At 39.9% G+C, this 20,981-nt stretch overlaps 1 long non-coding RNA gene across 1 annotated transcript in view; it reads left to right on the plus strand.

Annotated features, from left to right (window-relative positions):
- Window positions 1–4,294: 4,294 nt before the first annotated feature.
- Window positions 4,295–20,981, plus strand: part of LOC148050997 (uncharacterized) — a 29,287-nt gene continuing 12,600 nt past the window's right edge. Inside the window, exons 1-2 of the long non-coding RNA XR_015700727.1 lie at window positions 4,295–4,397; window positions 15,387–15,522. This is a non-coding gene — a long non-coding RNA (uncharacterized LOC148050997). The remainder of the gene's footprint in view (window positions 4,398–15,386; window positions 15,523–20,981) is intronic.

The following is a 20,981-nucleotide window of genomic DNA, read 5'->3' on the forward strand; positions in this document are numbered from 1 at the left end:
CCCACAGAGTAATTTTACAGGGATTTACTCAGGACGCAGCTGTGCACCTGCCCCCAGCTCTGTATGGGCAGGTTTTAGCTTTGGGGCTGGAAGCAAGTCCCTGAGAGTCTGAGCATATTGCTAGAAATACGGGATTACATGGTCTTGGTAAAAGTTGTTTGCAACAAGGATCCAGGGGGTGTCTGCCCTGCTTCTCTTGTATCCCAGGGTAATGAAAATTTTTCCACTTAGAGTATTTTAATGAGCATAATTACACACACTTGCTGTACGTAGTTTGTAATGTTCTGACTTCTCATCTCATGTTTGCAAAGCCACAAATCAGTGTGCTATTTTTAGATGGAGACACTTTCTCGGATTCATACAGAGTATAAATATTTATAAGAATATGGAGCCCAAATAATTCAAGAATGTTAAATTCATCTGAATACTTCCAACACATGGGTGAAGTTAGTTGGCAAGTAACAAAGGTGAAAGTTAATTTCTCCATTCTCTTACAGCAGAATTTGCTGAAGTTACAGTTAATATATATTTTCCAGACTTGTATTTACTCAAAGATCATCTATACTAATGGCAGAAAAAGAGACATTCTAAAGATTTGGCATTATAATCTGTTTTGTGTCCTCTCTGTCAACCAATGCAAGATAATTTTCTCTCTGCAGACAGCAAGTGCTAACGAAGGCATCACGAATGTCTGAAATGATAATAAGATCTATCAAAGTTTGTTAGAGCCAACTGTGAGTGACTTTCAGACACTTGTACAGTACACATCACCTGGAGCCGTGTGTAACTGAAAAGCATCAATGCTTCCACTCTGGAGGTATCTGAGTCAGGTTTTCTTCTGAAAAGGTTCCTTGCTGAAGTGTCAGGAGAAAGGAACCATGCTAAGTGTTATCAGACTTGGTAAGTGTGCATGGGATTGTGAAAAGAAGGAAAGAAGGTGAAAGAAGGAAATTGCAACTCACTCTCCTTGTTCCAAACTTAAAATTAATCCAAGACAAACAAGACCTTTACTCACACTGACAGCAGAAGTACTTATGGGAGTCTCATACATATGCTGTACATAGTGAAGAGAACACATTTGGAGGGCAGCTAGTGCTGCCCCTCAGTTTTGCAAGCTCTCTTGTGACCCAAATACTACATTAGTAACTCTGTGCTTCCTTTGACTGCGTACAGTCAGTGTGCCAAATACCACATCACTCAACCATGAGAAGAAGATCCAAGAGTGATGGCTGTTATAACTGCCAAGTAGGCTGTGTTTTCTCAGGTGCTTGAATTGCTCATTAAGAGCACATGTGGTGATGAAAACTCATGCTACAGGTCTGTGAGCTCTTACGAACACGAAAGATTATGAACTACCTCAAAATAAGGGTGTCAAGGTGAGCTGACTAACTATATATCATTCACTTGCATTAAGCAGTTCATGTTCACAGCCCACAGATGAGGTAGGAAATGTTAATGTCAATGAATATGCATACAGTCATGGTGAATAATGCCAGATCTGATCCTACCTCTAGTACGAAACTTACTGAGTTCACAGATCAATCAGTTGCTGTCAAAGTGGTCCAAAGGCATCCTCCAGCTCTGGCAGCCGCTGAACCACTGACTCTTAGAAGCTCGCCAAGTTTACACAAGGAACAATCATGCTATGCACTTCTTGTCTCTTGTGTTCTCCTCTAGACATGTACTCTTGACCCCAGGGACAGCCACACCAGAGCTAGATGGGACTTTTTCTTTGAACTATCGTGGCCTTTCTTATGTTCTTAAGCTAAAGGCACCCACTAAACTTAACTTTAGGTCCACGAAGGGATGCGAATACAAGGGTTGAGAAACAGGAAATGCCTCTTTGTGTGAACTTGGGAATGTTTTTGTGTGTGTCCCAGAGAATTTCATTGGGAGTGACACCAATTTGGAGAGAGATTCAGTTTCTCAGACTTAGCAGAAAACCACCACAGTAGTCTTTTTAGATCAAGATCATTTTCTGCTGTACCAATCAGTAAATTGGAAGCAGACCTGAAAGGATAGGTATTCTACACTATATTGGTTCAAGAGAAGCATTCTGCACTAACCGGGCCCCTTCAGGCTGGCTTACAGGGTCAGCCTTACACAGGGCACTCTGAGATTTCCAGTCTGTAGAGCTTCCTCAGCCACACTGCAGTAGGGGGGTGTTGTACAGCATCTGCATCCAACTCTTCTGCATTCACTAGAGTGGGTCCAAGCGGCAAAAGAAGAGATCAACTCGTAGTTTTTGGACATGCCAACAGTTGTTAAGAAGGATCTTTTTGTTCTACGGAAACCTAAAGGACAGTCCAACATCACCCCGAACAGCTGGCCAAAATTTAATGTTTGGATTTTGAGCTCCTCAAAGCATGGACTTTATGTCTGCATTTATCTGCAAAATGCCTTTCAGCACCCTATTAAAAAATGCAAACATTTATAGCTCCTAGCCATTCTGTTTGTGCTTGTCTAACCACGAACAGAACATTGCTCTCTCATCCCTCATTCTCATCCTTATTCTTATCCTTTCTCAACTTCTCATTCAGACATGGAGGAGCGATGGGCTTTTCAGGTCTTCTGTGGTAAGAAACATTCTTTCTGGCTCTTCTATTCTGCTGTATAAGCTCAGTGAAATTAATGGATAGGGCCATGTAGCATGGGCAAGAAATGAATGAAACAAAGGCCCGGCGTACTGCTTGGAACTGGCTGTGAGAGAAAAGCAAGCAGATGAACTCTAGGTATGCAGCAGAATGATGATCCCACTAGGTATTCTGCTGTCGGGAACTATCTGGGATGCAACATCAAAGAGGAAAAGGAGCAGTCACCACAAACAGATGATTATAAAGTTGTTTTATAACTGCCTAGCATAGCTTTTAGTAAATTAGTGTGAGAGATCCTTTTCTTTAATGCTTGGTGACACACGCACAAAACCCCCAGCACATCTGATTTCTAAGGCTTCAAATGATGGCATGTATTTCTCTGCCATCCAGAACATAAATAAATATGAAAATGCCTCTTTATCTAATACTGATTATGGTCTCAGTTCTGAGGAATATGGAGGAGATTAAAGCCTGATGCTTCTGTGTACAGCCTAAGGCACTCTCACAGTGGGAGGACAGTGGTCCCCTTGTTCCGTGTACTGTTCCAAATTCCATAAATGTCTCTGTTGCTGCTGTCACCTGCTACCATGTAAAGATCAGTCTAGTTCTCTGCATCAACTTTGCTAAGTGCTTGTTCTTATTAGCCTGAACAGTGACAATTTGTTATTACAGGCTGCTCTGGGACATTTCCCTCTCCAGTAGTACACTGTTTGCCAAATCTACATGTTATTGCATTTGTCTGTGCAGTGCAGACTGCTTGTGAGGATAAAGCTAGATTTTTAAACTCGAACACTTTGTAGCTGTAGGCCAAATTCCGTTCTCAGTTACATCTGATCAGATCAAGGCTAGCTTTTAGTCATGTCAGACAAATATCCCCACTCCTTCATTTACATCAGGATAATTGTAGGCAGAATTGATCACTCAGCCTTGGATGTTTTTTGGTTATTGAAATGTAACAAAACATATTTTCTGTTAGTTTTATTTGCAGAGTTTTATATAAACATTAAAGCCATCTAGGTGTTTTGAGCATCATTAAAGTCACTTAAGAAAACAATAAAGTTATTTTCCAGGTAAAGGATAGCAGGGCCATTTGATGGAGCTAACCAAATACTTCTGGAGTCACTTCTATCATAGGAAGCCTAGGGCAGCTGCATTCCTAAGTAATGAGTTTTGGATAGGTGCATGAAACTGGACCACTGAACCTCACAGAGGCATACGGAGGCTTTATTATCTCTGAGAGCACTCTGTTGTGGCATCTGCTATGCATCCTTAGTAATCACTGGGGAGGGAGATGCACTTAAAATCTCTGTGCCTTCTTTTGTTACCTAGTTCTCTGGAGAAATAGAACAATTCTCTTACAAAGCAACAAAGCATTGTTTTTTAAGCAAGCAAGACATTTGTGAACCAAATAGGATCAAGAACTGAACCGCACAAATTACTTCAGTTCCTGGCCATCGCTATGGTCGCTGATAGGCTTCTGACCTACAGCCGTGCAGTTCTCTCAGAGGGACCATCATTCCCTAAATGATTTGCTGCATTAGGTCTCCATAAGTAAATGCATCTACAGAGATGTCCTCAGCTGGTGTCACTCAAAATAAGCTCCATTAAAGTCAAAGGGAATTGAAGTCACCTGAGCTGCCTAGATCTGCAGCAGCTGAAAATCTAAGTGATAATCTGTATTTCAAATGGATCTAAGGTTTCTTTTTTCTCGCTCCAACAAGGTTACTTTTACTTAGGAGGAGTTAGTCTTTATAAATGTTGGAGTGCATCGGAGTCTTTGTTGAAAGCGTTATGTGCTACAAAGTAAGTTTTACTCAATAATGGATGTTTTTTAGTGTCAGTTTCCCTGTGTTTCAAAACCAACGTGAGTGATGTAGAATTTTTCAGAGTGGATTTACTCTCCTCATTCTTTTCTCCCATTAGAGAACAAAAGACTTTTACAAATTTCTGTTACAAAATTCTATTTCAAACAGAAATACTCTCCATTTTTTGTTTAAATATGTAGCTAGTTCTTCTGTGGCTAATTGAAAAAAGGTTTTGTTTATATTTGGGAACATGTTAGTATCAATATTATGTATTGAAAAATGTTATGAAAATGAAGCTACCTGACATACCTTCACTGAAGGCAGCAGCCCTGTGATAGTTTATGCTAGTTAAAATTCCAGTCTCAAACGTGTCCGGCAAGCACAGGAATTAACTAACTAGGTATTCTTCCTTTAAATAAGATGTAATAAGCTTTATGGATCAACATTATAAAACTAGTAGACAGCTAGTTACTAGTTTCAGGCTACTGAATAATAAAACATGTTTGGGACTTAAAGGAATTTTGTAGTAATTTTCTCTCTCTCTCTCTCAAAAAGAAGTATTTTTTTGTGGGTCACATTTGTAGGTATCTTGTATCTTTCTCTTACCTAGCAGGTCATAGACAAAACCGTGATACTGGAGAAGAGGCCAGGAACCGCACATTTCTGGGTCTACATGCTTTTGGGATGTCTTGATGATAAACTGTTGGCAACCTTAAACAGACCTCAGAAAGTAAAGAAAAACTTCTGACATGGCAACTTGAAAATTTGCAGGATTTTTTCACTAGGTTAATCAAATGTTTTGAGGTGTGCAAGTCTGGTTAAGGATAAATCATGATTGTGCTATTTCTTTAACACACTTAGAATTGAGCCTGGGCTGATTATTATTATTATTAGATATTGCAGTTCTGCCAGGAGACCCTGGAGGTACTGTAGACACTGTATCTGGACTTTCCAACATTTAAGAACAAAAGAAAACAAATGTGTGGGATGGAATGTTTCCTAATGAAATATAATGTCTCAAGTATTTTGTTTCGTTTAAAAATTGTGTCTTATAGTGGGGATTGATGTAATCTCAACACAAAGTTGTTCAGACTTTAGTCAAAGCAGCTGATTCTGAACCCCTGTGTTTTGATTAGCAGCTATTCCTCATTCCCTCTAGGCAGTTTATTTGGGTTACTTCTAATTGCGAAGAGTATCAACACTAGGCTGCTTATGTGGGCAACATAAAAGATACTATGATGAGGGTTTTTTTTAATTTAATTTTTTCAATACTTCCAGCCTTAATGTAGACTCCTCTGCCTTTAGCCTGTTGGGCCTTTAGGAGCCAGTTTGGCTTTTCAGACTCAGGTCTCTGCTGAGAGAACGTTGTAATAAATTACTTCAGGATTTTGGGAAACACAAATTTGAATGTATATTTCTTAATGGCTGTAAGGGATGAAATTCTCAAACTGAAATGGACATTGCTAGGTGTGCACAACGGAGAGAATTCCTGACTGTATTTTCAGTTTTACTATATATGTGTAAGGGAAGACATGCTTATTTGTGAAGCCAACTTTACCTAAACTACTGTCGGTAACTGTGTATCTGCAGCCGTGGAGCTGAAATGAGTATTTTGTGTCAGCTCAGTTTGAAAACCAGAAAGTTTTGAGAGTACTTCTGGCATTGTCTTGGGAATTGTCTTGAAAGTTATTGTGTACTATTACATTTGCAGTTTACAGTGTATAAGTATTAATCTCTGCGAAACCTGGGGTGTGGATTTCTGTGCAGATGTAGAACATTGCTTAGTTTAACTGTGAACGAATTGAAGAGTATTTTTTGTGTGGTTTGATAGTGGATGCAATGTGCATTAAGAGAACTAGAATGTGATGCACAGCTCGCTCGTTTACACTACCATTTAAAATGGTTTTGCCTGAATCCAGAAGTTATGAAACTTGGTTGACGGAGAGGGAGAGAATTCGGGAATCTGAATTTTCAAAGTTCTGAAAGTTGACAATTGCAAACAGTTTTCTGAGTCTGAAGAAAATTCTTTATTTTGGTCTTTCGAGGCAATAAAACATCCCATCTTGTAGCTGTGGAGTCGATCAGTAGATTTTGGTTGGTTTTGGTTTTGTTCATGCTCCCCCCACCCCCTCCCCATGCCTCAAGATCATCCAGGGCTGAAGTGTACCTGGAACTACACAGTTTATGTGGGTCACCTGTATCTCGTACCTGAACAAATCTGGTATGCTCCAGCACAGAGGGTTTATATTCTTCAGACAAAAAGCAAGGAAAAAAAAATCCCAACTCTTCTACAATGGTTTTCTATATTTAGATTTTTTTTTTTTTTTAATTTATTTTGGAAAGTTAATTGTGGCCTTTTGGGCATATAGGTGAATGCCAGTACAGTTTGGGAAAGTTAACCCACTCAGTCCATCAAAGCCCTTGACGTGACCTTTGTGGTTTTTTGCATCTTCTTTTATTGCTGTTGCTGGGCCAGTAATAGTAGTTGGTTTTAGATTTTAGATACTAGTCTGTGCAATTTCTGTTGTCGGTACCTTACAATTTTTTGCCTTTTCCATGTGAATCCATTTAGATTTGCACATAAATTATGCTGCTGTTGTGCATTATAGTGCAGTTTTATTACTGATCTGCATGTTAGAGGAGTTTAAGTGGCCATGATGTGCTGTGACAGGTTTTGTAGACTACTTTTTTTTTTTTTTTTTAAAAAGGAAGATCCTATATTCAAAAAGGAAAAGAGGGGAGGGGGGGGAGAAGAAAGGTTAATATGTCAAATGGCCATATCCATTAAGAAAGTCTGGGTAATTCATTGCAAGTGAAACTAAACTCTAGGTTATAGCTGCCCACATACACAATCAGAGGAAGGAAAGCCGATAGATTAACTTGACCCTAATAGCTCACCAGAAATTTAAGCCCTTCTGAGTTCATAACATGAAGATGTCCTCCAGGCTCTGGTTAATGCAGGTGATTGCTGTGCCATGGCCTGCGAAGCAGTTTCTGGCCTTACACCAGCTGCAGGTAGGAGGTGACAGCATTTCTCCCCTGCAGTTGCGCTTTGCTTTTTGGGGTGGGAGGGTTAAGACAGTATTTCATTGGGAAGGGATGTCCTGGTGGGAAGCTGCTTTCAAGCAATGTGCGACAAATGTCTAGCTAAATAAATTGCTGTACGCTTGTTAAAATTGCAAAGCAATTTAATGCACCTCCGCAAAGCTTGGAAAGTGTTAAAAATTTATATTCTCAACAGCAACAAAAAGAAGTGTGAAGGAAATTAAATGGCACTTTTCCATGGCTGTTCACATGTGAAGGGGATAGAGGAATTGAGATGTCTTATAATACCTGTATATTTTCAGTAATTGGCCAGTACAGCTACAACTCTCTCTTCTCTGAAATTTAGGTCAGTGCCTGACGGTTCAGGGTCCTGTAACGGACACCCTACACTGTGGCTCTGTTTAACATCAAATCCAAACACTGTGATTTAGGCCTGTCTTTGGGCTTCTGGAGTTTGTTATTCCAGCCCATCAGACAATTCAAGTCAGATGGGACTTTTTCTGGTGTAAAACTAGTATGGGATAGAGGGATTTAGTTTATCTGCAGGATTATTTTATATGTAGCCTTGACTTTAAAGACAGGGCATCTTTAAATATTTTACTACAATGCAGAGGAAAATATTTGGCATAGTGACTATAATGGAAGTCAAAACTTAAAGGGCTCTGTACCCAAGTGTTGTCTTGTTACACAGTAGTCGATGCAACTTCTGTGCCTCTGTTTCAAAAAACTATTAAAGCAGATATAAGGGCATTTTAAACTTAAGGTACTTCATGGTATAAACTGAGCAGCTCAAAAAGGGATGCTGTTGAGCATGAAGAAACACTGCAGAGTACGATGCTCACCATGGGAACCAGTACTTTGAAATCCTAAGCTGAAAGACATCATATAGCCACAGAGTTGTTTTAGTAAATATTTATGATCCAAAGTTGTTTTCTGTTTGGGTATTTTCCCCCAGACCTTCAAAGAGCCTTTCTGTATATTTATTTTCTCTTTAAAAGCAAAAAGCCTTTGTGTGTGTTTGTTTTTTGTTTAAAAGGGAAAAAAATAAAAGCAAAATAAAGCATGTTTGAAATGCTGTAAAACAGCAGTTTCTCCTTTGCTCTTGTTGTGATGGTTGGTTTCTGTTCCATAAGCCTCTTGATACCAAATGCAGGCAGACGGGTAAGTGCTGAATGAGAGGAAGAAATAGTGCTAGGGCTTTGCTGTTTGACTTGGAGCTCCCTACTAGCGTGGCACAGAAAAACTACGGCTTGGCAGGTCTGTACAGTGTTATTTAACACATCATAAATGCTCTAAAGCGCCCTTCCTAAGGTCAGGTATCTGCAGTCCGCTCCAGGGTGATATTTCACGAATATTCTGAAAGAATGAGTGTGAAAAACAAAGGCTGGTTTTGAAAGGGCTTTAGTAGCCCCAATTAGTCATAACTCCCAATAACTGTGGTGCAGTATTGCTTTGGGGGCTGGATTAACTCTGGATATGAGCAGCTCTCCTGGTTTTCAGATTGCCAGCTGGCTACAGCCCATAGAAGTGTTCCTCGATCTTGAGCTAAGTCCTGGTTTGGATGTTGCATTTTAGGTGGTGTTTGATTGTTTCTGTACTTAGTACGTGGCTGTAAGATTTGGGCTCACTGAGACAGCAATACTGCTGTGTGCCCAGCTGGGGGGCTGGCAGGATGGAGCAGTCCCTGCTGTATGGGCGCAGTCCTGGCCTGCAGTGTGACAGAGAAACCCTTCTGTGAGCAGCCTGCTCTCACTCTCCCACTCTTATCTTCAGGCTTCACCAATAACTGTAAAAAGCTTGACCAGAAAACCAGCAGAGTTTCAGGAAGAATTTTGATCTCAAGTATGAAGGCAGTTAGGCATCATGGTGTCGTGTAAAATAGTACTTAAACTTTTGCTTGTCCCAAAGATGTCAGTGGGGTTTCACTTCTTACCTGGATCAGGATTTGTAGTGTGAATGTCTCATTCTTCATATCATCTCCATGTAAGATACCTGACCCCCCAGAAAAAAAAAAAAAAAAAAAAAAAAAAAATTGTCAGTGGCACTGTGAACTTGCCATGGGGGTTTGTATTGACACGCGGCTCTGGAGTACCCCATCTGCGAGCAGGGGGCAGAGAGGGAGTGACAGTTGAAGGCCAGTGACACACAGTCAAGGAGCACCACAACGCTCATGCGTTTGGGCAAAAGTGTCACAAGAGATGCTCCGTTATGTTGAGTTGGCTCCATGTGGCTGGCGCTCATAACCCTTAACAGATTTGGTGGAGCTCTCGGTCCGTTTCCTCTTACCATGGCAAACATCTCTGCTAGCTGCTCCTGCACATGGGGAGAATGTCAGTATTGAGCTTGTAACGTTTGTAAAATTCAATATTAAAGTCATTCAACTTAGGGGATAAAACTTATTGTGTGCACACGTCAAGTGCTGTAATTCCTCAGTCAACATAATGAAACTGAACTTTTTCAGCATTTGATCAAAGGTTAACTGCACAGGTTTCACTTTTTTTAAATTAACACGTTTTCTTCTTTACACGTCCCCTAGGGCTTTCACTAACAAGATGTTTCAAAGTATTTAACAAACCCTCAAATAAATAAATAGTCTCAAACTGACAGATCTGGTCAACCTCTAGAAAGAAGTTTTAAGAGGGTAAAGACCCTACTGCCCCCTTGTTTTATTTATGACCTTCAGAAGAGAAGAAAATATTTGGGAATCTTTAAGGGATTTTTTTTTTTTTTTAAGAGTTGTTTCTGCTGCTTCTATTGGGGGTACATTGCATTTTCTTTTGAGACTCCCTGTTGAAATCCACTAGAATTTGGCTTTTAAATGCAGCTGGAGAAAGAAGAGGCATAAGATCCATGTGCAGAAAATGCAGAAATAGATAGAAATAAAAATAATCTGGGAACAAGGAGGAAGTTTGGCCTCAGTGCTGGCTTGTGACAGATTTTCTCTCCAGAAATTCATCCTGACTAGAGGTTGCCATATGTACGTGTGTAGTAGCGCTGTTCCACAGCAGGATTCTAAAAGGATTTGTGGGCACAGGAGAACTAGTTTGGGGGCCAGCTTGTTTAAGAGTTCACACACTGTGCTCCACTGAATTGTAGGACTGGCTTGTTCCTGAACTATTCCCTTTTGGAAGTGCTATTTTTACACTTGAAAGGAGTACTTAGGGCCTCCTGGGGAATATAAGCTCCTGATTGCATAAATCTGAAGGAGAAAAAAACCCTAGAGTACTGGTCCTATGCCCTCCTTCTGGCTTGATACTACTGAACTCCCAATTTCTCCTGCCCTGTTGCTTACTGACTTGCATCTGATAGTGCCTTTTTTTTTTTCCTTTCTATTTTTTTTTACTCTTTACTCTTTTTACTTTTTTTTTTACTTTTTTTTTTTACTATTTTGTTTCCACCCCCCTCCCCCCACCTTGTCAAGAAAATTCTAACCTTTTTCTCTCTGATGTTGTCGAGAAGCATGACAGGATGGAGCCAATATTGCAAGAGACTCTAAAGCATCTTTCTATATTCCACCACTATGTATAAGATAGGAGTGTTGTAAAAAAAGCTAGTAACTGTAGGGATTTTCTTAAGTTACATTTTCAAGGAGTATAATCGACTGGGTTTATTGGTTTGCATAGTTGGGTCACATCAGAGGAATCACTGCATGCTTTGGATGGGTGCAGACTTAGAAAAATGTGTATGGGACCGATCCCTTTTACTGACTCTTCTCCCAAAAGTCTGACTTCAGTCTACAGTGAATAAATTATTTTACCCGTGGGTACGGTATGGAAGCAATCTCTTACTTGCCAAACCATGCTATCACTGCTCTGAAACGAGGAATCATTTAGCAGCACAGTTTATCAGGTCAAACGTCACATGAAGCCTTTATTACTTCCAGTATTTATATCACTAAATCGATTTTTATTCTTCCGTGATTTCCTTCCGAAAGTTAAGGATTTAGTAATTTACATGTTCAGCTTAAATAACCATAATGAGATCGCAAATGTATCTGCAAAGCCAGTTGTGGTGTGGTTTAGGTTTTTTGTCTTGTTTAAAGGATTGATCTTTTGCAAAGTGTTCATCTATTAGGATATTTTGTTCTGTCATTCTCTAATGACAGGTGAATATCAGATTTGGAGGTATGATAACAAGCATTTGGGATTCTTCTTTGAAATGCACCAACATCTTTGATCTTTCAGAGTAATCTGGTAATTTTCTGAAGACAGTCCTGATTTTCTTATAGAGTTAGCCACAACCAGGAATAGAAATTGAAGAAAGTAGCTGGCTAGATTTTGAACTGCAAATAAGGTCTGGTTCAAATTTGGATCAAAATTTTAGACTTTTCATCTCTGCTCTCTCTTTGTTGAGATTATAGGAAATGGTTAGCCCCAAAAGCCCACTTCCTTTGAAGCAGTAAATTTAACTGAATAGAGATAAGGGTGTGATCTAAAACTTTTACAGGAAGATCACGGCCACCGGTGTGTATGGTAGAAACACGGCTAGGGCTCCTCAAGTATCTGCCCAATTTTTTTTGCATTTATGTTAGTACTTTAAAAAAAAAATTGAAAGAGGTGAATGTAGTATACTGTTCAGACAAAGCTGTGCTGAGTCTCCTACTGTGGGTGAGACAGGAAAATTACACACTTCTTGGATAACCACAAGAACTGAAATGGATAAGGTTTTAATAGTAGAAAATGCACAGATGAATTGCAGGAATGCTTGTTATACACTTAGGTAGCTCAGTGACCAGCTGACTGGTGACATCTGGACATCTTTGCACATCTAGCAAAGTCTGCCTGACCAATTGTTTATGTGGTGTCTGATGCAATATTGTCCTGAATTTAGGAAAATCAGGGAGAAACTTGGGTGTGGCAGAACCGATTCTTGGCAGGAAGAGAATATGCGTGAGTTGGTAATAATCAACTGGTTTATTTTAAACCCAGTAAATAAACTGCGTTTATTGAAGTTGATTTCAGAATTTCTTTATAAGGCTTCACCAAAACTATCTACTGTTATAGGGAAACATATATCCAGTGCTGCAGATCTCCTGGGAATGAGAGCCAGCCGAGTGTTTATTTAGGCAAGCCTGTGCCTTCAGGTACAGCCCAAAGCAAAAACCAGTTAAGTGAGCTGCATCAGACTTCCCAAATGTATTGCTTGCACTGTCAGGAGCAAAGTTGCAGCTTGGAGAGTGGCTAATGCATATTTTAAATAAGTGTCTATATACAATTTACTAGCTCTTCAGAAGCACATACTTTCTGCTGTATTGTAGAAAAACAAAATTATACCATTTTGCAATCACCCTAATTAGGGTTTGAAAACATGCAGTGTTCAGTATCATCGCACTTTGGGTCATAGGATAGAACTATAGGTACGTCATTGCAGAAGTAAAGAGAATAAGGGGGGGAACTGGCACTCCCCAGAAACCTTCGTTAAATGCTGTGTTCATAAAGACAATGGAAGTGTTTAGGCCCAAATCTTGTTATTTGCTACTCTGATTTCATAAAGTTGGACAGACCTGAGCACAACTTGGCTTGGGTCTTTTCTTAAACTACAATTTCCTCCATGTTTAACAATTGGCTTGTGGCCTTTGGCCAAGAAACCAATGTGTTCTGAAGTTTTAAATGTGTGCAACGATGTTTTTGTTGGCCCTAAGCATCTTTTACTGTTGTAAAGATTTCTGCAAGGCTAGCCCAATCTCTGAAGGACTGCGCAGTGCTGTTGTTTTATATCTATGGTAAAAGTTGCATGTGATGAAGCTGAAGCAACACCCTTTGTGAACATATTAGTACTGGCAGGCAGCCACTCCAGCCACTCTTAGCTCACTTCCAGTCCTGAGGTTCATTGCTGACGTGAGAGCACTTGCCTCCACTCGCAACCCCAGCACCTATAGTGGGAATATAAAACCTGGGTTATGTTATGATGACCTTTCTAATGAACAACACTCAATCTCAGAATTCCATCCGCATGGAGAAGCAATGTGAATCCCCTGCCTATCTATGTGGAACACCTCTTTAACCAGCAGTAGTGGACCAGGCTGCCATCAAGCATCACAGGGTCTCACTCTTGTGATATGGGATGCACAAAAACGCAGGGAAACAACAATTTATGGGTAATTCTATGTTGCAGACTTATTAAGATATTTTTTTCCAGAATTACTCTGGGAAAAAAAAAAAAAGGGGGATATTAAACTTTGTTTCTGGGTGTCTTCTCAGTTAAAGGGAGGCTCACTGCTCTGTGCATGCAACCCTACCTACAGTGCTTCAGGGCAGCAGGACTGGTGACTCTGCCCAAGCTGCCTCTCCTCTGGGGCCTTCTGTTGCTTCTGAAAACCTTCTAATGTGCCCTCAGGTTTATGGCCTCCCAGGTTTTCCTTCTGGAGATGCTTTCTGCAGGAACTTTGCATGCTCTTTCCTAAAGAGCTGCTTCCTTCCAGGCTTCCCCATCTGCATCCCTTCCAGCAGAAGAGGTTGCTGTGCGGCCCTTCCTGGGAGGATGGTGGTGGGACCTGGCTAACAGGGCCCCAGATGCCCAGCACTGTTCTCAGCTCTCTGCTCTGGACAAGTGGGAAACAGAAAGAGAAGTTGATAGAAAGATTATATAGGTTCTGAAGCCCAGTTGCAGTTGAAGTTTTAGGGGAAGATAGTTAATATTTTTTCCATGGGGACCCTTTCAAAAAAGTTGACATTTAAACTGGGCGTGTTTTGGTTTTTTTTTTTTGTTATCACTTTTCAACAGCCTTCAAGTTGCAAACTGGCAAGCTTGCACACAAAATTAAGTTTTATTTCTGTGATATTATACTGAAAACATTTCACATCTTCCCCTGAGCCCTATGTTTTGATTTTTGCGTTTTGTTCAAATGACTTCATTTGGAATTGGAACTAGATTTCTGCCACAAAATGCAGCTACCTATTCTAATGAAGCCTTCCCAGATAAGCAGACGGCTATCTCCCTGCCTGGGATTACTCAGTTTCCTGCTTGTGATCAGGCAACACTTAACTTAAAGGGGCGCTGTTGGAAAGCATCGAATCAAACTGTTTTGAAGTTTGATGAAAGTCATGTAGGTGGCAGCAGGTTTTGTAGAAGCTAATCTGAATATCAGTCTACTCATGAATGTAACAAGTGGATCCTGGAAGTTTAATACTGAACAGTCATTTAGATAACTCTAAGGAACTTATTCTGTTGCAAAATGTGAGCATATCCCATATATCCACAGGCGGTGGATCTGGGACTAATTGCTCAGATATTGCTAACCCAGGGCATTCACAAATTGAGACTCAGCCCTCAAAATATCATGGAATTTTGAAAGCACTAGGGGCTTATATCTTGTAACTTGCTTCCAGGTTTTAATCCTTCACAATGCATGCTTTCAAGTTTTCACAAATATTGACATTTTAATTGCCTTGAAAACAACAACAACAGCTAAAACGGAGCCTCATGTAGTCGCATAGCTGTAGAAGCTAGGTCTTCTTAGAAAACAAATATTGCCATAGTGACAATCAAGTTGTGTTGGCAACTGAATGAGCAGATTTCCTTCAAATGACAAGCCAAGTAAACTAAGCCATGAAAAGTTTGAATTGATTCTCAGTTAACCATTCTTCTGCAGGGTTGATTGTTTATTTGCTCAGTCCAGTTTTGCTGGCATTCGAGACCAGTGAGTAAAAATGACCAGTCTAATTTTGGCATTCATTGAGGCTGAACAGTACATCTACAAAGCATATGGCAAAACACAAGTTGGATTTTAAGAAGTTATTTCCATTTTAATAATCTGGAATGATAGGATTTTTAAGTGGTTTATGTTGATTGAGCCTTTAAAATTAAATCAACTTGATTTGGTAAACATTAATGCCTATTTAAAGCAGGTTTACAGAACGTATAAAATATTTCTGTAGATAAAACTACCATATGTGTTTTGCATATTTTTAAAATCTTAACAGCTTGTTGTTTTCCCTTCTAGGGAACCCTTTCTGGATTAAGTGTGGAAACACAGAACATACTCTCAAATCTTGTATGAGTTTTGTCATATACTGACATTTTGATCAGCACTGGCACTTCGGTGATATGCTGTTGAGAAACAAGTACGTTCTACTAAGGTAAGGTGCCTCACTCTGAAAATAACTCACTTTAGATGGGTCCACGGGCTTCATAATTGACTTAGAAAAATTGTCACTGCACTTTCAGCAGTTTCCTTTTCTGCCTCATTTTTTTTATAAAGGTGACGTGTCAAAATTTGCAATATTGAAAAGCAGCAATGACTGAACACTTTCTGGTTCTATGTATAGACATTAGATAATGTGGTGGGTCCCCGACAAAATAAACAGAGAGAAAGCAGTCACATAACAGTGATACCAGCTGCCAGCTTTTTGGCTGTGTTCACACCAGCATTTCACTTCAGTGTATTTTACAGTTCTCCTTTCTACTAAAGTGTGTGCTTGAGCTTCTAAAGGTACTTATTGCTGCTTAGAAAATCAGTTTCAGGAGGAAAACAGTTGTGTTTTCTTTTTTCTCCTCCCCCTCAAGAAGTAAGAGCCAGCCTATTTAACATTTCCAGCCTACTGGGTAACTGCTGTTCATGTTGCTGGACCACGGAGAGCTGATCTCTCCCACTTCTGTAAGGCTGGCAGGTGACCTACCTGCCCTGCTGTCTTATTAATAAACTCCTTGTTTATGTAGTGACAAGAAGTCAAATGTCATCTAGACTTTGGAAGTAATCTTTGCTTTTCCCAAGTCTTAGCTTTTGACTGTGGCACTCCTTGGGCAGGACTTTCATGCGTTTGTACTCCAAGCTTTTAAAGAACTTGGCAAATATGACATCAAATACATGGGACAAAACTGGTTCACCTACAGTTGTTAAGAAGTAAGGCAGCTCTCAGCAAGTAGCTTGTGGTGAATTAGGGCATCAGTTATCTAAACATGAACAGATTAGTCTTGCTTCATGTAGCATTTGATCGGTTCTAGGCTTTCCTTTTGGTAAGATTTATTTCCAAGCTGTTTTCAATCCTGATTCATGCTTTTTAATCTCTCCGATTCAGGAGTTAAAAGCAAACAAATAAAGTACTGTTTATTGTAGTAAGACTGAATCTGTTAAACAATAGTGAGTAAAAAAGTTTGCTTCTTGGTTTTGTGCAAATTATGTTGAACAAAACAAGACATTTTTTACTACCTACAGCCTCGTTTTAGACTTGCTAGACATGGTCTGGACCCAGCTTGGCTCTCCAAATGTAGGAGACTTCTTTAAAGCTCATGTTTGTCTAACCATTAGAAAAGTTATATTAGATACGTTGTGCACATTTGATAGGAGCCTGAGGAACTTTTTCTAGGCTGGATGTAACCCTCCGGCTTTATAAATTGTACCAATATGAAATGACAGCTTGGTTTGAGGTGCCCTCTAGTGGCAAATGGGATTTTGGATGAGGCGTCTGAAATAAAACAAGCTAGAAGGAAAGCAAGCTTCGAAGCTAGGTCACCTTTTGAGAATGGCTAAGATCATTTTTGCCCTGGTATGTTAATTACTGCTCCAGCAGCACAGACAGCGGGAGTAAGGATTGCACGTCAGGATGGGCTGACACTTGCCAGGTATTCTGGTGAAGTTTGAGGATATAAGGAAATAACCTGAAAAGAAGCATCTAAAGAAATCTGTGCAACTAGATCCAATCAGAAGGGAAACTCTAGGCAGCTAGAGATGCAAAGGTTTCCCGTGGCCACATTCTGACTGTTATTGAGGAAGATGTTTGCAAGTAAAAGCTATGTCTGTCACCTTCCTCAGCTGCTACAGTTTAGAAAGATACTACTTTGATTTGCATGTGAAATTTGATGTCAGACTGGGAAGGTAAAGTGTTGCAGCGCTACACTTTGCATGGAGCAGCTCCCAAGTTCCTGCAAAGCTGCATGGTGCTGCTGGTAAGCCTAAAGCCAGAGCATGTTTTCCCCCGGTGCCCTGCTGCAAAGCCAGCTCTGAGGTGTCAGAGAGCAGACTTCGTTACCTGTGTAGGTTTAAGAGAAGTGTGGTTTCAGAACTGCTTCATGAGGGTACTTTTGCCGTGAAATGACACTAGTGAATTGAGTGGACTGTGGGGGGAGAGACGTGTTGTTTGCTGCGGACAGTGGTGCCAGAACTGAGCTCCGGGTTTATCCCCTTCTGACTTCTACTGCCTTTCAAATAACTTGTTCTCAGGGGTGTAGCTTTAAGGTGGTTACTCATGTGAGTCCTGTGCTTCCAGCTGATGCATGCATAGATAGGGAAAGCATATTTAGCAGCGTCAGAGCACAGTAAAAGAAAGTGCACTCTCACTTTTCATTAAAGGGATGCCAAAGGGCCTGTTTTCTTCTTGTAAGAGTTGTCAGTACAATAAAATGCTTACTGGGATACTTCCACATACATTAGTGTGAATAGTGGACGCTTTCCAGTTTGCTTATGCCAAGGGAGGCAGGTACAGAAGCTCCGACTGACCCATGTGAATTATGTGCCATTAACAGTTATGCAGATTTCTTTCTTCTGTGGCTTGAGTCCCACCTGAAGTGTGACACCTAACAGGCAGCACACCCGCCAGGCTCCAGCTAGGGAAACCCTTCCCGGACGTGCTGCTAGTCATGGTAATGCAGTGCCTACTTTAAGAACTACTTGTATGTTTTCTGTTTAGAGATACCTTAATACTGAAAACTTAGGCCTGAAGTATTTACTATGGGGGGGTCCTCAAAATACACGAAAGAAGCCTTTGTAACAGTAACATTGAAGGAATAGTAGCATTTAATTTATTTTAATGTAATGAGAGCATGGAAATGCATGATTATACAATATTTATGATGTTTATCAGCTAAAATGAGGACTAAGAATACTTGGAACCGATTTTTTCAGGATACCCAGCATTAAGCAGTGGAGTTCCAAGCCCTTATTTTTATTTCATTGCACCATCTAGTGGCCAAGTGCATCTAAATACTCGAACTGGGTAGCAGAAGTGCAGTCACACAGGCCTGTCTCGGTTCCTCCAGTGTATACATCCACCATAACTCCTCTTGTTCGCTAGGAACCTGCGGAAATTAAAATAGACAAGTAGAAGTTCAAATGTTGTGTTTTATACAAAATATTAAATGTGAGAAGGACATGTTCTGAGGCACCAAGCAGCACCGTCCTGCAGTGTGCTCCGTAGTCTGCCTTTGAATGGGATTCTGCGTGAGATGTAACGGTAGAAAAACATTTTAATTTTATCTGCCTAGCTATGATGATAGCTGGGCTTCCTGATGCAACATGATAGATCACAGAAATCTACGAGTAGAACTGTTACTGAAGTGTAGACAGATAAGAATGAAGTTAATGTAAACACTTACATTTTTGTAAGATGTTACTTGTGTTAGCTCACCTGCCAAAACATACAGAGTAAAATTGTCATGAAAATAGGGCAGTTAATAACTTTCACATAAGTTAGCTTGTGAAAATAGAGATTATGGGGGGGACAACAGGCTAGGAAAACTTTTTCTTTTTACAAAGGTTAGGCTTCGAGTACATTTAATGAGGGTCTGTAACCATTGTTTCTTGCTATGACTTGTTATAAAATAGCAAGTGCTTTTTACCTAGGGATCTTCAAATGCTTTACAGATGAAGCAGTTAATATATTTTTGTAATTCTGCTGCATTCTCTTATCTGTGATGTCTGTATCTTTTTCTTCTTTTCTGGAAAAGATAGCATTGAAAATTCAATTTACCATTTAGTTAAAAAATAAACAATCCTAAACCAATGATTTCTGTTGTTTAAGTAAGTTACTGTCTTGAATTCAGCTTGGAAGAAGACAGAGTACTCTGCATGTTACTATAATAGCAAGTAATGCAAAGTATTTCTGTTACCATGGTGTAGAATATCTCAGGGCCAGTCTGGGTAACAATGGTTATGGTGGAAACTGGATCATATAAGGAAATTTATTCATCTTTGAGAAAACCAGAGGCCAAATTTAAGTTAGTTTGCTAATTCTTCTGTCCTCCTTTTGCACACGCTGCACTATTCTTTCCAGCACTTTCCTTTAAAGGATTATTCTTAAGGAAATGTATATATTTCAGAGGTTTCTTCAGATAAAATGGACCGGTTCCTCAAATCAACATTAATTTCATCTTTGTTAAGTTGTGCAGTCACAAACTGGTGGTGGTAACACACAGGAAATCAGTCAGGGTCATTTCATGTTCCTACCTCAGCTAAAAAGCTCTTTTAATCAGAAATAGGTACATCTAGCATACATGGCCTCTTGCAGAAAGAGGAAAAAGTAGATTCTAAGAAGATGGTCTTTATTCTAAGAACACGCATCAGTCATGGTACAGAGAAGTCTGGCTTAGCAAACTTTTTTAGTAAAGCATCCTGGGCATGGGGGGAGTCTCAGGCCTTAAACCAATGTGCTTTACCCTACTAGTTTCAAGGAGGGGAGAAGAAAAATTATTAATGGCTTGGAAGTTGCTTTCATTGCAGTTGCAAAGCACACTAAGAGGTGTGCACTGAAGCATTAATACAGGTAGGAGTACTTTTCTTTTAAATTACTGATCCCTCTAATTTTCTGGTCAGCTAAGTGGAGGGATACTTTCTAGTAAAAGAGGTGAAAATTCTCTTTTATCTTCTGTTCTTTCCCATGTAACAGCACATTTCTAGGTTTGATAAGGGAGAAAAATATAATGTAATTGGTGTTGGCTGGAAATAATTTCATGGAATGTCTCCTGCAAAAAGATAATACGATCCAAAATAAAAGACTTTAGGGCATTGCTTAATGAATTTCCTATTTTTAAAGGAGGTAGAATAAAGTTTTGCCTAAGTTTAACTTCATAACAGCTGATGTTGGAAAAGTCTCATCTGGGTTTGCAATAACTTTTGGCTTATTAGTTAATAATTAAGTATTGAAATGAAACATTTCATGACATAATGTTCAGTTCATCTGACCTACATTTTGGGTTGTTGTTCATTTTTTTGTTTTATGAAACCTTCATGTCTTCACTTTTAAATCATCAGTAAGGTTGGGGATGGATAGTTGTCTTTTTGTTGTTGTTTTACTTTTATATGGGCTTGTGGGAAAGAGAAAAGGAGCGGGGTAGATGTGGCCAAACCTCGGTAGCTATTGATACTACTGCTGCCCAAGTAGCAGGCTCCCCAGGCCATGGTGGTACTGTAGGAACTGGAGGTGCCTGGAAGCAGCGGCAAGAGATGGTGAGTAGGAAATGCTGCGCTCCATTGAGGAAACTTAACATTTTGTTTGTTTGCTTTACCTTTATAGTGGGGTTTTTCTTTTCAAATTCCTAAAGGGCAGGCAACCATTTGTAGTGTTTCTAAAGGGCCGCACCTTCATCTTAGCTTCATTAGCGCTGGTTGAGCAGTTCAGTGGTAGCACTGATGAGAGTGTTTGGTCAAAAAGATGTGCGTTTGGCTCTTCACTTTTCCCGTGGTTTCAAGTCTTTTGAAATTTGTCAAATGGTTTTCAAAGTTGCCTGAGCACCATGTACAGAGCACTGTCTGGTGAGCAATAAAGTAATAATACCTGTTCTGCATACTTTGCTGTATAAAAGAAAACATTACATTTTATATCTG

The sequence above is a fragment of the Nipponia nippon genome, unplaced genomic scaffold (assembly GCF_047370975.1).
Source record: "Nipponia nippon isolate SJK-2023a ecotype South Korea unplaced genomic scaffold, ASM4737097v1 scaffold_7, whole genome shotgun sequence".
Classification (NCBI taxonomy): Eukaryota; Metazoa; Chordata; class Aves; order Pelecaniformes; family Threskiornithidae; genus Nipponia; species Nipponia nippon.